Consider the following 14,986-nt stretch of genomic DNA (forward strand, 5'->3'; position numbering starts at 1 on the left):
TATATAGGGCTTGTCGATGAGGGTGTGTATCGTCGATAAGAAAATACCGAGAGGCCATTTTGTACAGCTCTAAATTTCGTCGACGAAGGGGAGCACTCATCGACGAAGTTCCTTCTTGACCTCGTCGATGAGGTGACATGGCTCGTCGTCGAAGGCTAGTGTATAAATGGGTAAAAACTTTATTTTCGGCCAAATTCTTGTGCAAACACTCCTCTCTCTCTCTCTCTCTCTCTCTCTCTCTCTCTCTCTCTCTCTCTCTCTCTCTCTCTCTCTCTCTCTCCTCTACGTCCCTCCTACCTTCTCTCTACGATCTCGGGCTGGATTTACGCCGGTTCGACAATCTAAAGCCACCACGACGCTCCTGAAGAAGTTCTCTGCATATCTACTGGAGCGAATCGTTGGTGGGTTTGAGTTGAAGTTCATCCCTTGTTTAAGGTAAGACTTTTTATGCAAAATTTGGTCTTACCATAGTTATAGGAAATATTATTTACGAAAAAATACTGAAGTTTAGTTATGGGGGTTGTTGAGTTCAGAGTGTTGAACGGCGAGCCCTACGAGTGCAGGACCGGTATTTTAGGGAGTTTCTTCTCAGTGTCAGGTAAGGGAATAAACTAAACCAGTTATTTTCCATGTAAATTATATTATTATTATTATTATTATTATTATTTTTTAGCAAATTTATTTTCAGGAAGCATGTATAATATATTTGAAGAGATTAGTAATAATGCATGTTTGGGAAAACACTATTATTATGTTGAAATGTATATATATTAGTATGATATGCCAGGAAATATGATTTTTAGAATGGAATGTACGGTTTATTCAGCATTGTGTGGCATGAATATTATTTTACCTAAAAAGTATTATGTTATGGAAATTTTATGAATAAAACATGTTTTTACAGATTATGAGATAAGACAATACATTATGGTTTCAAATACATGATAATTGAATTATTTATTCAGAACGATATTTATGAAATGTTCGGCCTAAGGCCGTGTATGATATATGATTTCAGCGCAAGGTTGTATGTATGATTTTGGCACAAGGCCACAGATATGAAAGAAACGGGCGCAAGGCCCTATGTATGTATTTTATTTCAGAAAATGCTATCAATCTATTTATGTTAGACAAATATATGTTATCAGAGTTCGGATGTTAGTTTTGTTCAGTTCAAGAGTACGGTACCGTTGCTATACAGATAAGATATTATGTTCAGACTTGTGCTAACCACCCCACAAAGGGGTGGGAGACGGATAGTCGTTGTAGCTTTCAGTGTAGAGTTGTAGACATCCACCTGGTAGTCTGGACCAGGGTGTGGCGGGCCCATCGTACTTACAGACATTTTGACTCGACAGTGGTCAGCCAGCCATTGCCGGGTCTCGCCTCCGGGCTGTACAACCCGTCATGGGGGTTAATACATGACATCAGCTAACTATTCATCCTGAGTGTATTTTCAGTATTATCAGTTATATCAGACATTTCATGATCAGTATAAACTATTAGAAATTATGAAAGTTATGTTATTTAGATATGTTATGATGAATGTTTTCAGATATATGAAATGTACTGTATATGTATAATTGCATCAAATATTCATGTTGCCACATAACTATATTTAGTTTATTTTCCCTTACTGAGAAGTGTCTCACCTCCAAACTTAATTAATTTTCAGAAAACCAAGAAAAACCGGCGGATCGAGGCCGCCGTTGAGTCAGTTGAGCTACCCCGTTAGGAGGGTAAGTCTGGACTAGGATCAGTAGATTTTGATGAGGGATCCTAGAGATATTTTTGTATTTTTGGAGTTTGTATATAAACCCAATATTTTGAGAATGTAGTAGACTCTGGTATTATATAGTTTGTAGTTATGAGAATGATGATTTATATTTACTGCTGCCTAGGTTCCGCTGTGTATGATAGGTATCCCCGTTACCCAAGAGTTCGGGTTGTATTTTATACTAAATATGTTTTATTTTATGATAAGATAAGTAGGTTTTTACAGTTATGTCTATACCGTCTTCCGCTGTTAGGCTATATTAATTAAATAACTTTTTGCCCAGTACCTAATGCGGGTCAGGTCATATAAATGGTAATAGGGTTGTTGACGTGGCCGATTTATGGATGTTGTTGATGCCGAGTGAATATTTATTGATTATTATTTAAAAAAAAATTGGTACAAAAATCAGGGTGTCACATCATTGACTTAGAGAACATATTTTGAAAAACCTCGAAAAATATTTTTCAAAAGTCTTAAATTATTTTGGGGAAAGAAAAAGAGCAAAAAGAATTTGGAAACAAAATGAAAATTCAGTTTTTTGGTCTGTTTAGGCGCCTGATAGTGTTGATCTAGGCGATTGACAAATAAATAGACTGGTTTTAAGAGAACCTGAGAGGACCCAGGTGACTAACTTGTAATGACCCAGTCGATTAACTCCTTATGGCCTTTGAAATTCTCAGTGTTTTAATGATTCAGGTGACTGACTCTTCGAGAATTCAATTTTTAAAAAGAATGGGAAGTTTCAAAAATTGAGTTTTTGAATTCTAAACATTATGAAAACTTGGGAAATACTTCAAGTCACTTGGAGAACACGAAATACTCCTTTCTAAACATCTATAAATACCTCCCAAGGCTAAGAATTCAAAACACCAAACAATACACAGCAATTAAAGCTCTCTTGCTCTCAAAACTCTTAAAGCTCTCTTGCTCTCAAACTCTCTAAAGTTCCCTATTGAGTTTTGCTGTGAAACTCTCATGAATTTCTGAGCATATTCTGAATTCTTTCAATCAAGAAAGAAAGCTCATGGTGATATACTTCTAATGCTTTAAATTCTTTCTATTATTATTTTGAATTGAAGTATATAGTTGTGCTTTATTATTGTACTAATAAGCTCTTGTTGAGAGTGTCTTTGTACACCAAATTTGTTCCTTTTTTTGTAAATGGTTCAGGTATTTGAATCGTTGTTGGACCAAGCATGGGGTATCATTTGGAGAGGCGAACTCTAGCCTATTAAAGGAGAGATTGTAAGGTTGCTCCTGCCCGTAAAGGAGTGTGTAAGGTTGCTCCTACCTGTAAAGGAGTGGTAGAGTGGAATCCTTATGTATGTTACCTAAGTCGAGGACGTAGGTGGGTATAGTCGAACCTTGTAAAACTCGTGGTGTCACTCTCTTCCCTACTCTCATTTAATTTTATACTCATATAAACTGTGTGGTTGGATTTTAATTTTCTACTCATATAAACTACGTGGATTGGATATTAAATAAACTAAAAATTAATTTGACTTTGGGATTGTGGAAACCAAAAAGGGAGTACGTTTGTTGATCAATACTTATTTCGGAAGCCATAAGAGAGTACGTTGATTGATTAACACCGAAGACTCATTAATTGAAAGTTTATTTAAATTCCGAGTTTTGGAAGAGTGTTGGAAATTTCAATTGTGCTTCATATTGAGAAATCAAATGTATTAATATAGGGATTTTTATCAGCTACATACTTAAACTCTACTTTGAGTTACTCAATTGCTAAATCTTGGAAGCATCAGAATCATTCCTTTTTGTGAATCTTGTTTTTGGTTATCTTGGTTGGATTAAATTAAAATTGCTGAAAGGGATATTCAAATTGGTATATTCATTCATAAAGGTTTTAACTAAATTAATTTTCCGCTGATATTGTGATTGTAAATCAACTTTGTATGTGTGGTTACTGAACTTAAAAATAATTAATTAAATAAGGTGAAAGAAATTTTAAAATCCCAATTCACCTCCTCTTGGGAATACTCTTACTTTTCATAAAGCCTTTTTTATATTCTACAAATTGTTATCTTATATCCTTATGCCAAACTCTTGACCCTTTTTTTCTAGTCATAAGATCCCTATCAATCTTGTCATTGTCATTGTAAGCCCTAACCCAACCTCTAGCCTAGATGATCTAGTTGTGTGACAATTATCAATGTTAAGACCACTGTCATCTCTCGGATCATAGCTAGCACCAAGACCCTAAGTTCTTCTTTCTTCACAAATTCATAACTAAATTAGAGTTTATAGTAAAAGTGTGATAACTACAATCCATAAATTCTAGTTAAGAGATGCCAGTCAAAGAATAGTAACAATGTCCTATCTTTCATCAATAAAGATTCAAACTCTAGTTGATTTTATCAAAATTTTATCCTTTTTTAGGTCTTTCCTCCAACACACATTGTTGGCCAAGTTTTGGACATGAAGGTAGTTATAAGGTTCTGCTTTAGATAAGAGTCATTAGTCAAAGTGCTGTAAAAAAGACTTCGTCCATTATGGATAAGGATCACTAGCTAAATAGCAATATTGAGTTCATATTTTTCTACTAGTCAAGGTTCAAAATCCAAGATGGGAAAAAAAAATTCTATGCATTTTTAATACAAGAAGTAACCAGGGTGAAGTAACAAGACTCCAAGTGTCTCAAATAAGAATCTCTAACTAGAATGCTCTTAATAACAATACCCCATCCATTCCAAGTGAAGTAACAAGACTCCAAGTGTCTCAAATAAGAATCTCTAACTAGAATGTGCTTAATAACAATACCCCATCCATTCCAAAAAATTTGATGAGAGCTGCTAGGCAAAGTGTAGTAAAAATATTCCATCTATCCAATAATTAGGGTAACTAGCCAAGTATGGTACCAAACATCCTATGATTTTTTAATACAAGAAGTAGCTAGGGTGTAACAACAAGACTCCATGTGTCTTAAATGAGAATCTCTAACTAGATTGCACTTAATAACAATATCCCATCCATTCCAAAAATTTTGATGAGAGTTGCTAGGCAAAGTGTAGTAACAAGATTCCATCTATCCAAAGATAAGGGTGTCTAGCCAGGTAATAAAATCTTATTCATTGTTAGGATAAACAATCATAATGGGTATTATGATTTCATTCATCCTAAAAGAAGATTGTTAGCTAAAGTGCAACATTAATATCCTATCTTATGAGGGTAGGAATAAGGGATTCATGTATGAAATACATATATGAAGCTCATTAGAAAGGAGCATCTTAGTGGTCCTAGAGACCTACCATAGTCAACTAACCACAACGAGCATAATGACTTGGAAAATAGGTGTGAGGTGTGTCCACAATCCTACACTAATGGCTAACCAACAACAATCAGGAGTAGATCACAATTATATCACCTAAAGAGTTAATGGGCATCTAAGATAAGAAGGGATAAGGACAGATCTAGTAAGGTTAATACACTATGAAATCCTAATGCTGCCCCACTCTTGTGCCATTTCTTAAATATTCCAATGGCTTAAACCTTTGTAAGGTTTTCCAAAACCATACTCCAGTGTTTCATGTTCATTTGACAAGGATCCCTATTCAAGGAGGTCATCACTTAATCTCAAAAGATCACAACCCTATCTAATTACCAATATGTCTAGCCAAATTTCATGTTGACATTATCCATTCCAATAATAAAAAAAATACTAGGTAAGGCCACTACAAAAAAAACTGGTTTTTAGTGATGAAATTATTAGTGACGGTTTCAATTTCGTCACTAAAAGTAGTTTTTTAGTGACAGTTTTTAAAAATCGTTGATTATGCGTCAAAACTACGTAATTGGGCATCTTAACCCGGGCTTTATGGTTTATATTTTTAATTAAATGTCCAAAATTGTCCAATATTTTAATAAAGTGCCAAAATCATCATTCTTGAACTTTATTACATTATTTATGAAGTTGTGGTAATTTTTTGTTGCAGGAAAAATCTCAGAAACCAAAACCGACATCTGTTCGTATTTCGTGCATAAATTTTCCGTCCGAGTTCCGATTGAGACGATTCAAATTTCTAAAGAAATAGGAAAGGATTATCTACAACTTTTGTGTTTTGAATTTTGTAAGAAACCAGCTCCAAAAGAGTCAGATTTGTGATGAATAGAGAATAAAAAAAATGAAAAAATATAATAATTTGGGTCCTCTAAATGGGTCAAAACTCCTATCCGGGTCTTGGGTCCTAGGGCACCGCCCCCCTACCCTTTAAATTCTTATTTTCTTGTGCACCAATTTTTCTTCACCCTTTTCTTCTCCTTCTTCTTCTTTTTCTTCCGCTTCTCTTTTATTTCTTCTGCCCTTCTCTCTTCCTAGCCTTTCTTTCTTCCTTGCTCTTCTCTTTTCTCAGCTCTCTGTATCTTCTCTATCCTCTGTTCCTTCCCTTTCTTCTCCCTTCTCATTATCTATTCTCTCGCATCCTTTTTCTTCCTCTCCTTGCTCTTCCCTTTCAGCCTCTGTTCTGCTAGCCCTCTGCTTCCTCCTTCAATCCTGCAACTTAGCCAAGCCAACACCAACCCAAGCAGCCACAGCCGAGAACTCTAGTCTCTGTAATAACCCGAGCACAGCAGCTCCTCCGCACCAGCTGTGCTTCTGCACAACCTGATCAAGTCCACCATTCCAGGCCAGCCTTCCAGAATCTGCTCCAGCAAGGTCCACCCGAGAGCCACCATAGCAGCAGCAACTCCTCGAGCACCAGTGCTGCACAGCTCCAACACAGCCTCCCTCGGGCTCCTCTACAACTCTCGTGCTCCAAAAGACCCTCGGCCACAGCACCGCACAACCAAGCCTCCAGCAGGCCAACCCGAGGCTTCTCCAGCCTTCCTCTGCACAAGAACCCCAGCACAACCCGGGAGCATCATATCTCTCTTTCCTTTGTTTCTTTTCTTTATTTTTTTTTCTTTGCTTTCATCTTTTATTAAGTAAAATATTTTTATTATTGAAAAGAATAGCCTTTGGATGTTGATTGAGTTGTTTTAATATTCCTATGTTTCAACTAGTTATTTGATTTGCGGGGCAATTTTAGTAGTGAATCCTTTCATGTTATTTAATTATTTCTAATAGTATCTAGTCTAGCTTTGGAATAAAAAAAATAAAAGAAAAAAAAATAGTTTTTATTAAACTAGTTGCCTTCTTTTCTTAAAAACTTAATTTTTAATTGCGGTTTGATTTAGTCTACGTTCCTTCTTGTTATAGTTCGTTTTTTTTATATTGTCTCAATATTGTTTAAGCGTTTAAAGTACTAAATTTTGGTTTAAGTTCTTGAATTGTTAAAGCTCCGATTTTTAGTGTGTGCTTGAATTTGATTGAGTTTCCATTGCATGTTTTAATTCCTTATTTGTAGTTGCCATTTTTAATAATGCATGTTTAGGTATTTCCTTAAGTAGACTAGAATTTCCATACTTGTTTTTTTTTTTTTTAATTTAGTGAATGTTAGTTTTATGGTTTTTAAATTACGTGCCATTTAATTCGTCAAAAGTAAAATTGAACAACTCTGAAAAACCCCGAATCTGAACCGAGTTCAGTGCAATTTAATTTTGATTGGAAGAACGTTAAATCTGAGATTAAACGCATTCCCTGAGGAGACGATCTAGCCCTTGGGCTTGATATTACACGACAGAACTCCTATACTTGGGATAGCTTCCGAGCTGCTCATTTTTCGAGTGAGTCAATCGTCGCTACTAGTGTAAGTATTAGTGACGAAATAGTAACCGTCACTAATACATTCATTACTAAAACCGAAATTTTCCCGCTGAACCATTGTCGAAAACCATTTTTCATGCAAGAACTAACCTGAGAAAATATTAGCGACGTTTTTTGGAGTATTAGTCATGAGATTAAAGCATCACTAAAAGGAACTTATTAATGATAGTTAAATAACCATCACTATTAAACATTATTAGTGATACTTTATTGAAACCATCACTAGTAGTCTTTTATTAGTGACGATTTTTATAAACCGTCACTAATAGTCTATTATTAGTGACGAATTTTTTAAACCATCACTTATAGTCTTCCTTGTTTAATGGGACTAGAGCCGTTACACATCATATTATATAGTTTTACCCTAGGAAAGTTCCACTTTCATCATCTACAGAAGATTTTTTCAATTTTTTTTAGGCAGACTTTGTAGTATTGTGCAAAGGCTTCACAAAAGCATTACTCGTTTTTAGCTTCTTCAATGAATTAGGTCCTGAAGGTCGATCTTTTCTCAATTTTCCTAATAGAAGCAACCTAGCTAGCTCTTTCAAATCTATCTAAAGCGAAAGATCGATCTATATATCTGACCATATATGGACTGATATTGTGCTTAACATATATAGTACTGGATGAAAAATAAATAAATAAAATAAAAATAAATGAACAGTGACAAATCATATTAGTAACAGTTTTTGGAACCGTCACTAATAATTAAAACAAATAGTTTAGCTTAGAGATCATTAAAACCTAAAGGAAAGGCCTTCCCACAGAGAGCCAAGAAATTACCTCAGCTCACCATGCCAGGAAAACATGCTAGCCCCATTAGTACTGTTCTAGGTCACCTATGTAGTGGCCAAGATGAAAACAAAACAAAACCAATGCTACCTAAAATCATGTACATATTTTGAATGAGCAATTTAAGAGACAGGCAGTATGTGATTCGATCTAGGATGTGGTCAAGTACCCAAACATATTCAAAAATTTATCTGGTCGGGTGTCATCCCTTAAAATCATTCTACTTTCCAAAGCAACACCCTAAGACCAAAGATGCTGGCAAGCAAGGCAAGCAAATACGCACTCGGTCATCAGTAGGGGAGGTAAAGCTTTGACATCCTGCCATAATCAATTTAAACCAAATAAAAATCTAGATAAGTTGAAGCATATGAGACAACGAGCTAGAAGAGCATGTCGATCCTAGGGTTAATGGGACCATAGCCATTACACATCATATTATATAGATTTTCCCCCAAGGAAGTCCCACTTTCATGCATCATGATCTACGGAAGATAGATTTTTCTAGTTTCTTTGAGACAGACTTTGTAGTATTATGCAAAGGCTTCACAGAAGCATTACTCATTTTTAGCTTCTTCGATGAATCAGGTATTGAAAATCTTTTATAATTTTTCCTAATAGAAGCAACCTTGATCTTTCAAATCTGAAGGAAAGAACTATATGTCTAGCCATGGACTGAGATTGTTTTTAACAAATAGTGGATGAAAAAAAATGGAAAAGTTGTCATTGATAGTGAATATTGGTTGATAAGATTCTATAAATTTCAATCTTTTCAAGTTCATACCTTTTGGAATGATTGTGTACAGACCAGGGAAGGTGTGGTCTATATATATTGTACATGTATATATTATATTATAAGTATATAATATTATAATATAATTTAAACCTTTTTGAGGGGATATATATATATATAGCAGTACTTACAATGATCCATATGTATATATATATATATATATATATATATATATATATATATATATATAGAAGAAAGTACGTACAATGATCCATATGTGTCAGTCTGCCATGCTGCATGCCACCTATATATATACACGTACCTGGCATTAATTTGCTTGTTATTTTTTTTCTTTCTTCCTCAAACAAAAAAATTAATCTAAATTAATTAATGCTAAATAAATGTGCCATGTTATAACTTTTAAGCATTCCCTTAAAAATTATTTAATATTATACTATATATATTATGCATAGAATTTTAGTAATTGTAATAGTTTGTTACTAGTGACGATTTTTCTAAACTGTCACTAATAGTATGTTTTTAGTGACGGTTTAGAAAAACCATCACTAGTATTACTTTTATTTAACAAATATAAAAACAATTTACTAACATATTAGTGATGGATTTTAGCTATTAGGCACGGTTTTAAAATCGTCACTAATACTCTAACCCTGTAATAACTATATGCCCGTGCTGATGACCCCTCATTTCCCTCCCTCCCTCCCTCCTTTTCCCCTCCCTCCATCATTTTCCCTCCTCCCAAATTCCTTTCCCTGTGCATCCCACCACCATTGTCACCACCGCCATCATTGCTCATGGAAGCTTTTCCTGCCACCGCTACCACCACTGATCATCTGAGGTCGTCCCACTGCCATTGCTACCGTCGCTCATCTAACCTGGATGGGCCGTCCAGCTGAAGCTCCTCAAGTTTTGCTTCTTCTTCTTCATCTTGGTATTTTGAAAATCATGAGGGTTGTGTGTGTGTGTGTGTGTGTGTGTGTGTGCCTGTATGTGTGCGTGTGTGTCTGAGTGTGTGTGTGTGGATTTTTGTGAGATTGTCTATTATGCTCTAGTTTGGTAAATGGGTCTATGATCTACGAAACTCAAAATGGAGGCTTTCGATAATATTATGAACTTTTTTTTTTTTTGCATTTAATATGGCGTTATTTGTATATTTTTCTCCTTTGAATATTCTATTGTTCTAAAGTTTCATGTTCTGGTGTTAATTTGTGGAGATGTTTTGGTATATGAGTTTTCAAGGGCTGTATGGCTTTTCACTTTCAGTGGTTTTTGAACCTAAAACTGATGTGAACTTGTAATTATATTAATTCGTTTACTTGAGCTGTATAAATCTAGCTAATGTTTTCGTTTTCATTTTTTTTTAAAATATTTCTAGTATATATATATATATATATATATATATATATATATATATTGTTCATTAGGGTTTTTGATATTACTATTGTACATGGCCATTCTATTTAGTGTTAGGATTTTTTAATGTTTGTTAGTTTGGATTCCCAAGTCAATTAGGATTTATAATTAATATAAGTCATAAATCAATTCAAATTCTATTTAATGTTAGGATTATTTAGTGTTTGTTAGGATTCCCAAATTAGTTAGGATTTTTTAATGTTTGTTAGTTTGGATTCCCAAATCAATTAGGATTTATAATTAATATAAGTCATAAATCAATTCAAATTCTATTTAATGTTAGGATTAGTTAGTGTTTGTTAGGATTCCCAAATTAGTTAGGATTCGAGTGGATATTTTACAGCCCTAATAGAAGTCAATTTCTTTACCTTTTATATATATATATATATATATATATGACCCCTATGGGGCTTTTGGCATTAAAGCAAGCAATGAAGTAATAATATAATTCATAACCTTTGGTAAATTTGGAGGCAGATACCCTTGAAGTGATAAAACCTAATTTCTCTTAATATTTTCCATTCTTTAAATTTCACTAATTTATCCATGATAAAACCCCAGGGTCTTATCATTTTGTATCAAAGACGTCATTCTTGTGGATGTCGTTAACCCACCAATACAAACAAGATATTGGAATTCATAATCTTCACTCATTTGAATACGGAAAGACCTGAAAGCAAGGGCACATCAAATTCACTTGTTCATTTAGAGGTGCCAAAGGCAAGAATAAGAAATTGATATGGGTAATCATGAAAGAAAACCCCTTAAGACCTAAGGAGGAATGTATTCCAATTGGAATTACATAATTGCTTAATCCTTCCTTAGTTCCTAGGATTAGGGGTAGTGATGACTAAAAGGCTTAGGAAGTGGTTTGTGCCTAAAATGACAAATCTTGGTATATGCATTCACTATACACCTTTGGCATACTAATTAAGAATGAGACGTTAGTCTCCAAATGTTTCATATCATTCCTCCGAATGGTTCGAAGTAAACCTAAAGAGATATTCATTGTGACTTTCTAGTCCTATATGCCTTATGACATCAACACTACAACCTACTATCCATATTGTATTAAATAATTATATCTCTTTGATGGATAGTTTATATTTTGACATGAACTATATTGGACTATACTGAATTGCTTAAATATCCTGAATTGCATATTTTTCTAGAACACCGATTGCATAGCTGATGTAGTGACTTGTGTATTGCATGTTGATAGATATTTTTAGGTTCTCGCATGCTTAATCTGAATTACTTGCTATAAAAAACCAGGTTTTTGGAGTGTTTATTTATGGGGAAATGCTCTATTTACAGACGGCATGCAGCCGAAATTTTGTTAGAATTTTCCCAAAATAATTAAAATTCCATAAACCATGCGGGTGTTTTCATGGTGTTCATATAACAATTTAGCATCATAAACTTATTATATGTATCTATAAGAGTTTTTTTACATATAGGGATTTTGTGTAAGGATCCCACATCGGTGTGCCAATTCACCAAACCATATCCCAATTAAAATTAATGGAGTGTATGTAAAACAATCATACCAATAAATGCAAACATACACGTATGGAAAATCTCCCGCAGCAATTACTAACTATATTTCATAAATATAATGAAAAAACTCCCCATTTTATCTTATATCCACAAGTCATATAACAAGAAACCAACCACTTATGTTTCTTCCTAATTCATTTGCAATTGAATGAAGTGCAAGATGATAATTTTACTTTTCTAGTTATTTCATACTTCTTGAGAGAACATGCAGTTGCATAGGATGTACACACAACTGCAAGCATTTGATCTTCACCCAAGTGCTTCGCTAGTATCCTAGATATATAAAAATATTGAAGGATAAAAAAATAGGGATCTCAGCATGTTGACCTTATAGGTCATATCCCGTTTTGATTATGACAAATACTCTGGTATTTAGTGGTTGATGAGTTTATGTACAGGATCAAATTGGAAGTATCATATGGTGCACGCACATAGACTTAAAGAAGATTAAAACCCAGAACATTTATTTGTTGTAATTTAATTAAGTTTTCTTTGGGTCTGTAATATTTAAATATCAATGGTCTGTAATAATTAATGCATTGCATGCATGATAGGAGAGATAAGATCAAAAGACCATAGACTGATCATAAGTCCAAATATATTGCATGAAAAAGCCCCCACATATCTTAGAAATAATTATCATGAAGAATAGGGTTGATTTCAAAAGAAAAATAGGACCTAAATTGAAAATTTTATATAGTCGGTCGACTAAACCAAAATACACTAAGCACTTCGGTTGACTGAACCTCTCTAGGGTCAAAAAGTTGACCATTTGGTCAACCATTTCTAAAATGAAATGCAACACCCTGGTCGACCGAACTGGCATGTTGGAAATCCCAACGCTATAGTCAACTGTACTCCCAGTTGTAAAATGGCCTAGTCGATTGAACGTTCAACTTCAGTCAATCGAACTTAGCCCGGTCGACCAAACCTCAGAGGTTTTGAAAATGCCTTAAGTCTGGTCGACCATCGCTGTAGTTCAAAAACACCCTGGTCGACCGAACTGAGCAACTTGGTCGACAGAACCTCAAAATTGGTCAACCAACCTTCTCTGGTTGTCCAATTTTTACCGAGGTTAAATTGGGTTATTTTTAATTAAACTTACTAAGTCTTTTTTTAAAATACCCAATGTGTCCCCAATGACTATAATTCTTCCCAACTCTATAAATACCTCCTCATTCGCAAAATTAAGATAAGATTAGGGTTTTGAAGTTAGTCAAATTTCTCTGAAAATCATTTTGGCCAAAATCATTCATACTCCCATATTTCTTCAAATATATTGCCAAAATCCACTTCCTATATTCATCTAGCCATTTATTTTGAGTGAGGTTGTGTTGTCATACTCATACTACAAGCTCAAACTCTCATTCATTTGTATTTGGTTGTGCTTTGATTTTTGGAGAATTGCTTAAGATTTTCCCCATAATATTTCATTCATAAATATTGTATTGGGAAAAACTCTTTGCTTAAGATCTTGCATCCTCATTGCAAGAGTCATAAGCATGCTTTGTGCTTTGACAAAAATACTTTTTAGCAAGCTTAACCCTATTATCTATTGTGCTTTACATTTGAAAATCATTATTGTGATATTTGCTTAAGGGTTATAGAGACCTTTTGATTATACACATTACAAGCACATTATCTTGAATCAAAAGTCCTACTCTCACATACACACATTGACATACATATTGTTGAGAGTCAACACATCGATTAAAAAAATCTCACTTGAGCTTAATATCCTATCATATGTGAGTGCATAAATTGATTGAGCATAGTGGTACATATTTTCTTAGTGTAAGAAGCATATTTGTTTGTACACGAGTTTAATTATTTGTTGTCTTCTAGGCGTGGGCTTGAATAGGGAGACTTGCCCTATGAAAAGTCTTGATTGGCTTTGACCTAGTTAGGAAAGCTAGGTGCACCATCCTGTTAAGGTGTTGTATTAGGATCCGCTCCACCCGTAAAGTGAGCCTTAGTGGAATCCTCTTGCTTGAGAGCTTGAGAGCTTGAGACGGGGACGTAGGCAGTATTGGCTGAACTCCTATAACATTTCTGGTGCCTGCTTTTAATTTTTACATATTACATTTCAGCACTTGTATGTTTGTGTATTATTATTGTGAATGATTGGGTTTATGATTATATAAAAAGACCCTAGGTTTGTGCAATACTGTTTATGGAATTTGGACCAAACGTAGGAAAAATTTTTAATTACCCAATTCACCCCCCTCTTGGGAATACACCAATTCCAACAATTGGTATCAGAGCCTTGTTGCAATAGACTTAAACATTTTCGCAAAAGATCGCAATGGCTTGCATTGGTGTATCCCCATCCGGAGAGGGATGATCACCTTCCAGTCCTCCATTATTTTTTGGTGTTGATTACATCGCCTAGAAAATTAGAATGAGCATTTTTATAAAATCTATGGATTGGAGGGCCTGGCAACTGATTGATAAAGGAATTTGTATACCAATATAAAATGATAAGAGTTTGATGCATGAAAATTCACATGCCTTGGACTTACTGTGTTGTTCTTTAGATTTTGATATTTTTCTTGAGTTTGTGGCAAGTAAGGGCGCACAGGAGATCTGGGTTGAGGTAAAAAAGAAGTATGGAGTGGCCCAGGAAAAGGAGATTGTCACTCCAAATGCTCCAAGCGAAAATGATCAGGTAGTGCCCAATCATGATCCGATTGCATTGGTAGACGATGAGGTATATGATTTTGACTCTACCTCTTTTACTATTTCGTGCAATAATTCATGTGATGCATGTTGTGATGATTTGTGTGCAAAATTTTGTGATACATTCTATGCTTAATCATCTGTTGAATGCAATAATATCTATGTTGTTAATGCATGCGATGATTCTTGTAAAAAATATTCTAGTGATGAATCATCTGCTAAATATTGTGATATACTGGCTGATGTTGATGCATGCACTGATTCCTATAACATTCTTGGTATTAGATATTGTATT

Source organism: Malania oleifera, chromosome 10, assembly GCF_029873635.1.
Source record: "Malania oleifera isolate guangnan ecotype guangnan chromosome 10, ASM2987363v1, whole genome shotgun sequence".
Lineage (NCBI taxonomy): Eukaryota > Viridiplantae > Streptophyta > Magnoliopsida > Santalales > Ximeniaceae > Malania > Malania oleifera.